The following is a 16,322-nucleotide window of genomic DNA, read 5'->3' on the forward strand; positions in this document are numbered from 1 at the left end:
GACTCTGATGCTGGGAGGGATGGGGGGCAGAAGGAGAAGGGGACGACAGAGGATGAGATGGCTGGATGGCATCACTGACTCGATGGACGTGAGTCTGAGTGAACTCTGGGAGTTGGTGATGGACAGGGACGCCTGGCATGCTGCGATTCGTGGGGTCACAAAAAGTCAGACACAACTGAGTGAATTGAACTGAACTGAAATAAAGGTAAAATAGAATATGGGAAACTGAAATTATAGCAAACTGAGATTTTCAAAAGAAAATCTTCTAGTGCGCTTAAGTACACAGAAACAAAGCACTTTCATGTTCAACTTTTAAATAGATGACCATGACCTAAGCAATCCAGGACAAGACCCAGCCACATATGGTAAGAAGCTTGTAACTATATGCATGCATGTGAGCTCAGTCATGTTCGACTCTTTGTGACCCTATGGACTGTAGCCCACCAGGCTCCTCTGTCCATGGTATTTTCCAGGCAAGAATACTGGAATAAGTTGCCATTTCCTACTCCAGGGGATCTTCCCTACCCAGGAATAGAACCTGCATCTCATCGTCTTCTGCATTGGCAGGTGGATTCTTGACCCCTGCACCACCTGGGAAGCCCAATAAGCCTACAAGATGCAGTTAATTATTTTACAGTGAATACTTCATTCTGAGGTTATCATTACTTCTTTGTATGCTTCAATAGCATTGTGCAATCACATTCAAAGGAAACTCATTGATATATAGTGGCACTGCTGGATAAATTTTCTGGTTGAATTTTTTTGGCAAGATACACAGGTGTGAAGGAGAAAAGAGCAAAGCGAAAATTAACAGACTATATAATTTATGCCTATTCATCAAGGCTGTATTTTCACCCACTCTCAGTTAACACAAAGGGATCCATCACTACCTACACACTTAAAATCCGATCACTTTCTATAACTCACACTTAGTACTGTTTGGAGTAGCTTTTATCCTTACTCACTCTCAACAATAACAACACACTGTCCTAGATTTTCTTACCAATTATATGACTAAAGAAAAACAGTATTAGAGTTCAATGTAGAAGACATTTTGGTTAATCAAACTTTTCCATATAGGTCGCACAATTACCATCTGTATACCCATCTGTCAGTAATGGAACCATCATAACTTATGAGGTCATAGGTATTGGTTTTCTTCTGAAATGGCCAATGATATTCAAAAGTAGCTGTCCGCTAGTTGTAACAATATGGTGCACATGGAAAATACATTATTTCAGCATTGGACTGAAATTTAAAAACCCTTTAGATATTTTAAGACCCATATTAAGGACTGGCAAGTAAATCCTTGGTTAAACTTAACATAAGAAAGGTACATAAAGTCAGCCTCTTAAAGATGACTATTTGGTGCATAATTGTGTATGTAACAATACAGTTATAAGAAGAGTATTCTGTGTTCTCAACAGTACTATTAACAAACAATTCAAACATATGACTTGCTCCATTTATTCTCTGGGCAGATGAAGGTGTAGCACATAGGAGTAATTTTTATTTCTTCTTTAGCTTGTCATCCCCCAACCAATTTCTTTAATAATCAACCCCAAATTTCCATTTTATTCTATATCTGCATAAAATAAATCATGATATAAAGTTTTAAAAAATAGGTCAGTACAGTGCCCCTAAAAACTACTTTTGCATGAATCGATCTCCTGATATTCCTCAGTTAGAACAGAAGTTGACAACATGCAGATGATCCAGGGTAAGCTCCAGGAGGGCCATGATTTCCTGGAAATAGCATGCAAAGTTGTGAGTATGTGTATGTATGCATGTGTGCACACACATTTGCAGGTTCTTCAACAATCAGATCAGATCAGATCAGTCACTCAGTTGTGTCCGACTCTTTGCGACCCCGTGAATCGCAGAACGCCAGGCCTCCCTATCCATCACCAACTGCTGGAGTTCACTCAGACTCACATCCATCAAGTCAGTGATGCCATTAAGCCATTTCATCCTCTGTCATCCCCTTCTCCTCCTGCCCCCAGTCCCTCGCAGCATCAGGGTCTTTTCCAATGAATCAACTCTTCGCATGAGGTGGCCAAAGTACTGGAGTTTCAGCTTTAGCATCATTCCTTCCAAAGAAATCCCAGGGCTGATCTCCTTCAGAATGGACTGGTTGGATCTCCTTGCAGTCCAAGGGACTCTCAAGAGTCTTCTCCAACACCACAGTTCAAAAGCATCAATTCTTCAGCGCTCAGCCTTCTTCAAAGCCCAACTCTAACATCCATACATGACCACAGGAAAAACCATAGCCTTGACTAGACGAACCTTTGTTGGCAAAGTAATGTCTCTGCTTTTGAATATGCTATCTAGGTTGGTCATAACTTTCCTTCCTAGGAGTAAGCGTCTTTTAATTTCATGGCTGCAGTCACCATCTGTAGTGATTTTGGAGCCCAGAAAAATAAAGTCTGACACTGTTTCCACTGTTTCCCCATCTATTTCCCATGAAGTGATGGGACCGGATGCCATGATCTTCGTTTTCTGAATGTTGAGCTTTAAGCCAACTTTTTCACTCTCCTCTTTCACTTTCATCAAGAGGCTTTTTAGTTCCTCTTCACTTTCTGCCATAAGGGTGATGTCATCTACATATCTGAGGTTATTGATATTTCTCCCAGCAATCTTGATTCCAGCTTGTGTTTCTTCCAGTCCAGCATTTCTCATGATGTACACTGCATATAAGTTAAAAAAACAGGGTGACAATATACAGCCTTGACAAACTCCTTTTCTTATTTGGAACCAGTCTGTTGTTCCATGACCAGTTCTAACTGTTGCTTCCTGACCTGCATACAAATTTCTCAAGAGGCAGGTCAGGTGGTCTGGGATTCCCATCTCTTTCAGAATTTTCCACAGTTTATTGTGATCCACACAGTCAAAGGCTTTGGCATAGTCAATAAAGCAGAAATAGATGTTTTTCTGGAACTCTCTTGCTTTTTTGATGATCCAGCAGATGTTGGCAATTTGATCTCTTGTTCCTCTGCCTTTTCTAAAACCAGCTTGAACATCAGGAAGTTCATGGTTCACATATTGCTGAAGCCTGGCTTGGAGAATTTTGAGCATTACTTTATTAGCGTGTGAAATGAGTGCAATTGTGTGGTAGTTTGAGCATTCTTTGGCATTGCCTTTCTTTGGGATTGGAATGAAAACTGACCTTTTCCAGTCCTGTGGCCACTGCTGAGTTTTCCAAATTTGCTGGCATATTGAGTGCAGCACTTTCACAGCATCATCTTCAACAATAGATTCATATATTTCATCAAATTCTCCCACAGATCATGAGGCCAAAAAAAAAAGGTAAAGAAGCACTGATGCATAAATAGTTCAGAGATCCAGGCTGAGAACATGGTATGGTTTCCATGTGATTGTCATTTAGAACACATGCAGTTAACAAGATCAGATCAGATCAGATCAGTCGCTCAGTCCCGTCTGGCTCTTTGCGACCCCATGAATCGCAGCACGCCAGGCCTCCCTGTCCATCACCAACTCCCGGAGTTCACTCAAACTCACTTCCATTGAGTCAGCGATGCCATCCAGCCATCTCATCCTCTATCGTCCCCTTCTCCTCTTGCCCCCAATCCCTCCCAGCATCAGAGTCTTTTCCAATGAGTCAACTCTTCGCATGAGGTGCCCAAAGTACTGGAATTTCAGCTTTAGCATCATTCCTTCCAAAGAAATCCCAGGGCTGATCTCCTTCAGAATGGACTGCTTGGATCTCCTTGCAGTCCAAGGGACTCTCAAGAGTCTTCTCCAACACCACAGTTCAAAAGCATCAATTCTTTGGCGCTCAGCCTTCTTCACAGTCCAACTCTCACATCTATACATGATCACAGGAAAAGCCATAGCCTTGACTAGACGAACCTTTGTTGGCAAAGTAATATCTCTGCTTTTGAATATGCTATCTAGGTTGGTCATAACTTTCAGAAAAACTTAGTATGAGGCCCTGTTTCACCACTATGTGATATCAGGCAAGTTACTTAGTCTCTTTGAGCCTCATGCTCCTATATTTAATGTAAAAATATGAATAATTGTACCTATCTTATAAATTGTTCTGAGGATTAAATGAGGTAAAGTATGTACAGTTCTATGAGTAGCACATCTTAAGTGCTGAATAAATAGTTGATATCACTGGGGAAGCTTTAAAACAATATAACTGAGAAAAATTCATATGTCTAAACCTTCATAGTAGACATATTGTCATAAATTCAAATATAAAAATTAAAACTTCAAATCTTCTCCCTACTTAATCCAGGTTCTCCCTACACCTTTCATAAAATCAGACTTAAGTGAAGAATTATATCTGATACAAGCCATATCTGAAATATGTATATATTTCCATTCAGGAATAATTTGATAAAAAAACATCAATATATTGTGGTTTACACATAAGTTATGCATATATATTGGAGAAGGAAATGGCAACCCACTCCAGTGTTCTTGCCTGGAGAATCACATGGACGGAGAAGCCTGGTAGGCTGCAGTCCATGGGGTCGCACAGAATCAGACACGACTGAAGCGACTTGGCATGCATATATATGGTTTTAACAATTCAAAGAATTACATCATTTCCTGTTCAATGAATCTTTCCTTCATATTATTTGCCTATTTTTCATTTACATTATTTGACTTTTGCTTTCTATTCTTTTTATTAAGCTCTCCATCTATTAAGGATAGCAATCTGCTAAAATAATTGCAAATATTTTCTCAGTTTTCTTTTGAAACTGTTCATGGTTTTAATTTTACTGCATTTTTGGAGGATATGAGTTTTAATTGTTTACTTAAAAAACCCAGTAAAAATTTCATTTATAATATCTGTAGCTACTCTCTCACCTAAAGATTTTTTTGAAAACCACTAAACTTCCCTCTGTGTTTCCCTGGTGGCTCAGTGGTAAAGAATCTACCTACAATGCAGGAGCCACCAGCGACTCAGGTTCAATCACTGGATCAGGAAGATCCCCTGGAGGAGGGCATAGTAACTCACTCCAGTATCCTTGCCCAGAGAATCCCTTGGACAAAAGAGCCTCATGGGTTTCTGTCCATAGGGTTGCAAAGAATTGGACACAACTGTAGCAAGATAGCTTGCAAACTTCCCTCTAATAGTACCATATTCTATTTCTTGACATTTATTTCAGCATTTCATTTTGAATGAACGGTAGTAAATTTTGTATATGTTGTGAAATAAGGATATATATTTATTTTATCTACATGAGTAAGAAATTATGCCAACACCATTATTTCAGAAAACCATCATTTCCATACAGAAGAAAAAGATAATATTTGTCAAATATTCAGTTACAACATATATTGTTGTGGTTTAGTCACTAAGTCATGTTTGACTCTTTTGCAACCCCATGGGCTATATATAGCCTGCCAGACTCCTCTGTCCAAGGGATTTCCCAGTCAGGAATACTGGAGTGGGTTGCCATTCCTTCCTCCAGGAGGTCTTCCTGAACCAGGGGTTAAATCTGCATCTCCTGCTTGGCATGTGGACTCTTTACTGTTGAGACACCAGGGAAGCCCTCCAACATTTATACCTTAGGTTTGTTACTGGATTTGATGATGCCCTCCAGCTACTATTGCTAAAAGCAGTTAGAACCTGACAAGGCTTAAAGATGTAAATATAGATTTTATTCAAGATTATTGCAATAAGAGAAAAGAAACTTCAGTATAGAACTGAGTTCAAATCCAAATACACCAAGGACAAGTGAGGAATTACAGGTAAGGAGTAGGCTGGGGGTCGGGTGGCAGCTGGGTTGGTGATACAAAATTAATAAGGGGATTCAGTAAGGGTAGGGGGAATTCTTGCTATACTGACCTAATAAGATTTGTGGTGAAAGCAGGCCAAGGCGATAAGATAAGACCTGGGGTATGGCAGGAAATGAGAAATTTGATCAGATATCAATGGTAGGGGATTCTCTCTAAATTGACTTAGAAAGATTCTTTCTAAAACTGGGCAATGCAAGCCCAATGAGGAGGGACACTAAAGTCCAAGTCTAAGGCCTCACTGAGAAGAGGACTTAGAGGACCTGACAAAATTTTGGTCAAGGAGAGGATCTAGATTGTTGTTCAGTTGCTAAGTTGTGTCTGGTTCTTTGCAACACCATAGACTGCAGCACTCCAGGCTCCCGTGTCTTTCACTATCTCCCAGAGCTTGCTCAAATTCATGTCCATTAAGTCAGTGATGCTATATAACCATTTCATCCTCTGTCGTCCCCTTTTCTTTTGCCTTCAATTGTTCTCAGCATCAGAGTCTTTCCCAATGAGTCAGCTCTTCGCATCAGGTGGCAAAAGTATTGAAGCTTCAGCTTCAGCATCAGTTCTTTCAAAGAATATTCAGGGTTGATTTCCTTTATGATTGACTTATTTGATTTCACTTCAGTCCAAGTGTCTCTTAAGAGTGTTCTCCAGCACCACAGTTCAAAAGCATCAATACGGACATTTGTTGATAAAGTGATGTATCTGCTTTTTAATATGCTGTCTAGGTTTGTCATAGTGTTTCTTCCAAGGAGCATGTGTATTTAATTTCATGGCTGCAGTCACAGTCTGCAGTGATTTTGGAACCCAAGAAAATCAAATCTGTCATTGCTTCCTCTTTTCCCCTTCTATTTGACAGGAAATGATGGGCCTGGATGCCATGATCCTAGTCTTTGGAATGTTGAGTTTTAAGCCAGCTATTTCACTCTCCTCTTTCACTCTCATCAAAAGGCTCTTTGGTTTCTACAATTAGAGCAGTATCATGTGCATATCTGAGGTTGATATTTCTCCCAGCAATCTTGATTCCAGCTTGTGATTAATCCTGCTCAGCATTTTGCAGGATGTCCTCTGCATACAAGTTAAATAAACAAGATGACAATATATAACCTTGTAGTACTCCTTCCTCAATTTTGAACTAGTCTGTTCCATGTTTGGTTCTAATTGTTGCTTCTTGACACACATACATGTTTCTCAGGAGACAGGTAAGGTGGTTTACTATTTCCATCTCTTCAAGGATTTTCCAGTTTGTTGTGATCCACACAGTCAAAGGTTTTAGTGTAATCAATGAAGCAGAAATAGATGTTTTTCTGGAATTTCCTTCCTTCTTCTATGATCCAAGGGATGTTGGCAATTTGGTCTTTGGTTCCTATGTCTTTTCTAAACCCAGCTTATATATCTGAAATTTCTCAGTTCACCTACTGTTGAAGTCTAGCTTGAAGGATTTTGATCATAACCTCACTAGCATATGAAATGAACACAATTTTACATAGTTTGAAAATTCTTTGGCATTTCATTTCTTTGGGATTGGAATGAAAACTGACCTTTTCCAGTCCTGTGGCCACTGCTGAGTTTTCCAAATTTGCTGGCATATTGAGTGAAGCACTTTCACAGCATCATCTTTTAGAATTTGAAATAGCTCAGCTAGAATTCCATAACCTCCATTAGCTTCATTCATAGTAATACTTCCTAAGGCCCACTTGACTTCACACTCCAGGATAACTGGCTCTAGGTGAGTGATCACACCATCATGGTTACCTGGGTCATTAAGACCTTTCTTGTAGAGTCCATCTGTTTATTCTTGCCACCTCTGCTTAATCTCTTCTGCTTCTCCTATTTCTTTACAATTTTTGCCCTTTATCATACCCATCCTTGCATAAAATATTCCCTTGATATCTCCAATTTTCTTGAAAACATCTCTACTCTTTCCTATTCTATTGTTTTCCTCTATTTTTGCATTGTTCATTTAAGAAGACCTTGTTATCTCTCCTTGCTATTCTCTGGAACTCTGCATTCAGTTGGGTATATCTTTCCCTTTTTCCCTTGCCTTTCACTTCTTTTCTCAGCTATTTCTAAGACCTACTCAGACAACCACTTTACCTTCTTTCATTTTTTTTTTTTTTGAGATGGTTTTGGTTACTGACTCCTGTACAATGTTATGAACCTTCATTCATAGTTCTTCTGGCACTCTGTCTATCAGATTTAATCCCTTGAATCTATTTGTCACTTCCATTGTATAATTGTAAGGGATTTAATTTAGATTATACACAAATGGCCTACTGGTTTTCCCTACTTTCTTCAGTTTAAGTCTGAATTTTGCAACAAGGTGTTCATGATCTGAGCACAGTCAGCTCCCAGTCTTATTTTTTTCTGACTATATAGAGCTTCTCCATTTTCTGCTGCAAAGAATATAATGAATCTGATTTTGGTACTGACCATATGGTAATGTCCAAGTGTAGAGCTGTCTCTTGTGTTGTTGGAAAAGGATGTTTGCTATAACCAGTGTATTCTCTCGACAAAACTCTGTTAGCCTTTGACCTGCTTCATTTTGTACTCCAAGGCCAACTTGCCTACTATTCCAGGTATCTCTTGTCTTCCTAGTTTTGTATTCCAATCCCCTATAATGAAAAGGACTTTTTTTTTTTTGGTGTTAGTTCTAGAAGGTCTTGTGGGTCTTCATAGAACCATTCAACTTCAGCTTCTTCAGCATTACTGGTCAGGGCATAGAAGTGGATTACCGTGATATTGAATGGTTTGCCTTGGAAATGAACCGAGATCAATCTGTCGTTTCTGAGGCTGCACCCAAGCACTGCATTTCAGACTCTTTTGTTGACTGTGAGGGGCCACTCCATTTCTTCTAAGGGATTCTTGCCCATAGTAGTAGATATAATGGTCATCTGAATTATATTCACCCATTCCAGTCCATTTTAGTTCACTGATTTCTAAAATGTCAATGTTCACTCTTGTCATCTCTTGCTTGACTACAGCCTATCTACCTTGATTCATGGACCTAACATTCCCGGTTCCTATGCAAAATTGTTCTTATAGCATCAGACTTTACTTTCACCACCAGAAACATCCACAATTGAGTGGCATTTTCACTTTGGCCCAGCCAGTTCACTCTTTCTGAAGCTATTATCAATTGCCCTCTACTCTTCCCCAGTAGTGTGTCAGACACCTTCCTAGCTGGGGGCATTCATCTTCTGGTGTCATATATTTTTTCCTTTTCATATTGTTCATGGGGTTCTTGGAGCAAGAATACTGGAGTAATTTGCCACTCTCTCCTCCAGTGGACCATGTTTTGTTAGAACCCTTCGCTATAACCCAGCTGTCTTGGATGGCTCTGCAAGACATGGCTCACTGATTTAAACAAGCCCCTTCACCATGGCAAGGCTATGATCCATGAAGGGGAGCATCTATGTAGACAGATAATATTTATCTATCACCTATCCATCTATTCTGATGGTATTATTAATATCTGACAAAGCTAATCCCAATGAAGCATTCTTATTATCATAGGTTTCTTAAATATTGTCAGGCATTAATTCTTCCATTTGAACTTAAACAATCCCATCTAATTTCAACTTAAAAATATTCAGGATAGTGTATGAATACATGTGCACATGTTTGCATGTGTGTTTTAGTGTATTAAATTTCACTGGGATGTAACTGACATTTTAAAATAGTCTTTTGTACAGAAACATGGTATCACTTTCCATTTGGGGAGACCTTTTTTAAATCTTTCAACAAAATGTTATAGCTCTTTTCATGTAGGTCTTAAAAGTTTCTTTACTAAATTTAATCTCAGGTATTTTATATTTTTATAATTATTACAAATGTGATATATTTTCCATGTGGTTTTCTAACTACTTCTTCCTAGTATAAATAAAAGCTATTTATTTTCCATAGTTACAATTTATCCTTTTTACTTTATAAAATTAACTTGCAAATGCTTCTGTGTTTTATTGTCTTTTGGATTTTTAATACATACAACTGCAGGACATGCTTGTATATGTCTCTTCATTTCCAAAATTTGTATCACTTCTTCACTGCTTCAGTGCATTAGCCAGATCTCCAAAATAATGCTTACTATTGCTTAAAATGAACATTCCTGACTTGATCCTGACTTTAATGGGAATTTAATAACATTAGTATATCTCACTTTATAATATTTCTATTGTTCGTGATAAGTAGTTTTACTATGATAATGGTTTCTAGTTCAAATATACCCTGAGATGGTTTTAGAAATGCTGGCAGAATTTTAGTAAACATCATTTACACATTTACTGATATAACTATATGGTCTTTCTCCTTCAACTTGGGGAGGGGGGTAATGAATTATGTTCATAAATTTTGTCATGTTGAAGCCTCTTTATTTTTCTATAAACTGTATGCAATTATGAGGTATTTTCCTTTAATGAACTGATTCAATCTGCTAGCATTTCATTTAGAATCTGGTAGAAGAATAAGAATAAGGTAGAAGAATAAGGTTTGTAGTACATTAGAAATATAATTCTCAGGCTATAGCTCAAAAAAAAAATCAGAAACTCTTTGGTGGGTCTTAGACATGAGCATTTTTCATTTTTTTCCTTAATATAAATTTATTTATTTTAATTTGAGGCTAATTACTTTACAATGTTGTATTGGTTTTGCCATACATCAACATGAATCCGCCACGGGTGTACATGTGTTCCCCATCCTGAACACCCCTCCCACCTCCCTCCCCATACCATCCCTCTGGGTCATCCCAATGCACCAGCCCCGAGCACCCTGTATCATGAATCAAACCTGGACTGGCAATTCATTTCACATATGATAATGTACATGTTTCAATATCATTCTCCCAAATCATCCCACCGTCTCCCTCTCCCACAGAATCCAAATGACTGTTCTATACATCTGTGTCTCTTTTGCTGTCTTGCATACATGGTTATCATTACCGTCTTTCTAAATTTCATATATATATGTTATTATACTGTATTGGTGATTTTCTTTCTGGCTTACTTCACTCTGCATGATAGGCTTCAGTTTCATCTACCTCATTAAACTGATTCAAATGTATTCTTTTTAGTGGCTGAGTAATACTTCATTGTGTATATGTACCACTGCTTTCTTATACATTTGTCTGCTGATAGACATTTAGGTTGCTTCCATGTCCAGGTTATTATAAACAGTGCTGCGATGAACATTGGGATACACATGTCTGTTTCAATTCTGGTTTCCTCGGTGTATATGCCCAGCACTGGGATTGCTGGGTCATAGATTAGATCAGATCAGTCGCTCAGTCGTGTGTGACTCTTTGTGACCTCATGAATTGCAGCACGCCAGGCCTCCCTGTCCATTACCAACTCCTGGAGTTCACTGAGACACACGTCCATCAAGGCAGTGATGCCATCCAGCCATCTCATCCTCTGTCGTCCCCTTCTCCTCCTGCCCCCAATCCTTCTCAGCATCAGAGTCTTTTCCAATGAGTCCGCTCTTCACATGAGGTGGCCAAAGTACTGGAGTTTCAGCTTTAGCATCATTCCTTCCAAAGAAATCCCAGGGCTGATCTCCTTCAGAATGGACTGCTTGGATCTTCTTGTAGTCCAAGGGACTCTCAAGAGTCTTCTCCAACACCACAGTTCAAAAGCATCAATTCTTTGGCGCTCAGCCTTCTTCACAGTCCAACTCTCACATCCATACACGACCACAGGAAACACCATAGCCTTGACGAGATGAACCTTTGTTGGCAAAGTAATGTCTCTGCTTTTGAATATGCTATCTAGGTTGGTCATAACTTTCCTTCCAAGAACTAAGTGTCTTTTAATTTCATGGCTGTACTCACCATCTGTAGTGATTTTGGAGCCCAGAAAAATAAAGTCTGACACTGTTTCCACTGTTTCCCCATCTGTTTCCCATGAAGTGATGGGACCGGATGCCATGATCTTCGTTTTCTGAACGTTGAGCTTTAAGCCAACTTTTTCACTCTCCACTTTCATTTTCATCAAGAGGCTTTTTAGTTCCTCTTCACTTTCTGCCATAAGGGTGGTATCATCTGCATATATGAGGTTATTGATATTTCTCCCGCAATCTTGATTCCAGCTTGTGTTTCTTCCAGTCCAGCATTTCTCATGATGTACACTGCATATAAGTTAAATAAACAGGGTGACAATATACAGCCTTGACGAACTCTTTTCCTATTTGGAACCAGTCTGTTGTTCCATGACCAGTTCTAACTGTTGCTTCCTGACCTGCATACAAATTTCTCAAGAGGCAGATCAGATGATCTGGTATTCCCATCCCTTTCAGAATTTTCCACAGTTTATTGTGATCCACACAAAGGCTTTGGCATAGTCAATAAAGCAGAAATAGATGCTTTCCAGTTGGGTCATAAGGCAGTTCTATTTCCAGTTTTTTAAGAAATCTTAACACTGTTCCCCATAGTGGCCTGTACTAGTTTGCATTCCCACCAACACTGTAAGAGGGTTCCCTTTTCTCCACACCCTCTCCAGGATTTATTGTCTGTGGAATTTTGGATAGCAGCCATTCTGACTGGTGTGAAATGGTACCTCATTGTGGTTTTGATTTGCATTTCTCTGATAAGGAGTGATGTTGAGTATCTTTTCATGTGTTTGTTAGCCATCTGTATGTCTTCTTTGGAGAAATGTCTGTTTAGTTCTTTGGCCCATTTTTTGATTGGGTCATTTATTTTTCTGGAATGGAGCTTCAGGAGCTGCTTATATATTTTTGAGATTAGTTGTTTGTCAGTTGCTTCATTTGCTATTATTTTCTCCCATTCTGAAGGCTGTCTTTTCACCTTGCTTACAGTTTCTTTTGTTGTGCAGAAGCTTTTAATTTTAATTAGGTCCTATTTGTTTATTTTTGTTTTTTTTTTCCCAATATTCTCAGAGGTGGGTCATAGAGGATCCTGCTGTGATTTACGTCGGAGAGTGTTTTGCCTATGTTCTCCTCTAGGAGTTTTATAGTTTCTGGTCTTACATTTAGATCTTTAATCCATTTTGAGTTTATTTTTGTGTATGGTGTTAGAAAGTGTTCTAATTTCATATTTTTTACAAGTGGTTGACCAGTTTTCCCAGCACCACTTGTTAAAAAGACTGTCTTTTCTCCATTGTATATTCTTGCCTCCTTTGTCAAAGATAAGGTGTCCATAGGTGCATTTGTCAAAAGTTCACCAAATGATTATACTGCATAACTATCACTAAGTACCACTGACCTAATTTTCTTTTTTGTGCTTATCAGTTTTGGTATTATATTTATCTGTAAAAAGTGAATCAGGGAAATCTTACCCTTTTGAAATAACAGGAATTATTTGTAAAATGGGAAATTTTTCTTTTTGAAATTTTATAAAAACAATTTGGATCTGTTGCTTTTGAAGGCAAATTTAAATTGGTCAATTAATATATTGAAATGCTGTTCAATTTTATTCATTCAGAGTTACAAATAAAAATGATGATATACCATTTCCATCCTACACCTTGTTGAGAAGCATTTCAAAAATTGATAACTTTTAGTGCAGTTAAACTGTAGAAAAACAGACACATATTTTTGGTATGAGAAAGAATTGCTAAACACTGAAGTCAATACTCCAGCCAAATCAATTAAAAGCTATATATAAAACCATTGACCCAGGAATCCCATTGGCTATCCTGCTTATTGTATAGAATATCCATCAATGAGGAGTGGTAAAGGAAACTATACTATGAGATATCATGCAGCTACAAGAAACTAGTTAAAAATTATATGCAAGAATCAATCAGGTATAGAAGTGAAAATAATAATTTGTGGGCCTCCCTGGTGGCAAATTTGGAAAACTCAGCAGTGGCCAGAGGACTGGAAAAGGTCAGTTTTCATTCTAATCCCAAAGAAAGACAATGCCAAAGAATGCTCAAACTACTGCTCAACTGCACTCATCTCACATGCTAGCAAATTCTCCAAGCTAGGCTTCAGCAATACATGAACCACGAAATTCAAGATGTTCAAGCTGGTTTTAGAAAAGGCAGAGGAACCAGAGATCAAATTGCCAACATCTACTAGATCATTGAAAAAGCAAGAGAGTTCCAGAAAAACATCTATTTCTGCTTTATTGACTATGTCAAAGCCGCTGACTGTGTGAATCACAATAAACTGTGGAAAATTCTGAAAGAGATGGGCATACCAGACCACCTGACCTGCCTCTTGAGAAATCTGTATGCAGGTCAGGAAGCAACAGTTAGAACTGGTCATAGAACAACACACTGGTTCCAAATAGGAAAAGGAGTATGTCAAGGCTGTATATTGTCACCCTGCTTATTTAACTTATATGCATAGTACATCATGAGAAACGCTGGGCTGGAGGAAGCACAAGCTGGAATCAAGATTGCTGGGAGAAATATCAGTAACCTCAGATATGCAGATGATACCACCCTTATGGCAGAAAGCGAAGAAGAACTAAAGAGCCTCTTGGTGAAACTGAAAGAGGAGAGTGAAAAAGTTGGCTTAAAGCTCAACATTCAAAAAACTAAGATCATGGCATCCAGTCCCGTCACTTCATGGCAAATAGATGGGTAAACAGTGGAAACAGTGTCAGACTTTATTTTTCTGGGCTCCAAAATCACTGCAGATGGTGACTGCAGCCATGAAATTAAAAGACGCTTTCTCCTTGGAAGGAAAGTTATGACCAACCTAGAGAGCATATTAAAAAGCAGAGACATTACTTTGTCAACAAAAGTCCGTCTAGTCAAGGCTATGGTTTTTCCAGTAGTCATGTATCGATGTGAGAGTTGGACTATAAAGAAGGCTGCGTGTTGAAGAATTGAATCTTTTGAGCTGTGGTGTTGGAGAAGACTTTTGAGAGTCCCTTGGACTGCAAGGAGATCCAACCAGTCCATCCTAAAGGAGATCAGACCTGGGTGTTCATTGGAAGGACTGATGTTAAAGCTGAAACTCCAATACTTTGGCCACCTCATGCAAAGAGCTGAATCATTCGAAAAGACCCTGATGCTGGGAAAGTTTGAGGTCAGGAGGAGAAGGGGACTACAGAGGATGAGATGGCTGGATGGCATCACCAACTCAATGGACATGAGTTTGAGTAAACTCAGGGAGTTGGTGATGGACAGGGAGGCCTGGTGTGTTGCGGTTCACAGGGTCGCAAAGAGTCAGATACCACTGAGCAACTGAACTGACTGACTGGTGCCTCAGTGGCAGAGAATCTGCCTGCCAAATTAGGATACAAGGTTTTGATTACTGATCTGGAAGATCTCACATGGCATGGAGCTACTAAGTCTTCAAGCCACAACTACTGAAGCCTGCATGCTATAGAGCCTGGAAGCTGCAAGTACTAAGCCCAGGTGCCACAAGTACTGAAGCCTGTTCACCATAGAGTTTATGCTCCACAACAACAGAAGTGACCACAGTGAGAAGCCCACACATCACAACTACAGAGTAGCCCCCATTCCCCACAACTAGAGAAAGCCCAAGCAGCAACGAAGACCAAACACAGAAAAAATAATAAATACATTATAAATAAATAATAAATAATATTTAAAAACAATTTGCAAAAACAAATTTTCCAAAAGAAAATATATGCAAGTATATGTATGCATGAACATAGAAGGCATGAAACTGGACACACCAAACTCTTAACATTGGTTATCTAGAAGGGAATAGCAAAAGAATTCTGGTGGGGTGGAAGATTATTAATTTTTTTTATTTTATATGCTTTTTATGCATTATTGAAGAAGGCAATGGCACCCCACTCCAGTACTCTTGCCTGGAAAATCCCATGGACAGAGGAGCCTGGTAGGCTGCAGTCCATGGGGTCGCTAAGAGTCGGACACGACTTCGCTTTCACTTTTCACTTTCACGCATTGGAGAAGGAAATGGCAACCCACTCCAATGTTCTTGCCTGGAGAATCCCAGGGACGGGGGAGCCTGTTGGGCTTCCATCTATGGGGTCGCACAGAGTTGGACACGACTGTAGTGACTTAGCAGCAAGCATTATTATTTTGTACTTTCAATCTAATTAGGAAGTTAAGGATAAAGTGAAAGAAACAACTAAGAAATCAACTCTGCTTAAATGAGTAGAAAATTTTAAGTCTCCTTGCCTACACAAATCACTCTTCTCTCTCCCTAATCTCTGGTAACAGTTTTTTGGATATTCTTCAGAAAACATTTTGTGCATAATTGCAAATATATATTATAGCAGAGTTAGTGAGCGCAAATTCAATGGTGTAATGTGGGATAACGGAGAAGGCGATGGCACCCCACTCCAGTACTCTTGCCTGGAAAATCCCATGGATGGAGGAGCCTGGTGGGCTGCAGTCCATGGGGTCGCTGAGGGTCGGACACGACTGAGAGACTTCACTTTCACTTTTCACTTTCATGCATTGGAGAAGGAAATGGCAACCCACTCCAGTGTTCTTGCCTGGAGAATCTCAGGGACGGGGGAGCCTGGTGGGCTGCCGTCTATGGGGTCGCACAGAGTCGGACACGACTGAAATGACTTAGCATTAGCAATGTGGGATAAATTAAGGAAAAAGCTTTACTGGAGAAGCCAAGTGATAGCAAGAAAAATCATGAGG

Source organism: Bos javanicus, chromosome X (assembly GCF_032452875.1).
Source record: "Bos javanicus breed banteng chromosome X, ARS-OSU_banteng_1.0, whole genome shotgun sequence".
In the NCBI taxonomy this organism is placed as follows: Eukaryota; Metazoa; Chordata; class Mammalia; order Artiodactyla; family Bovidae; genus Bos; species Bos javanicus.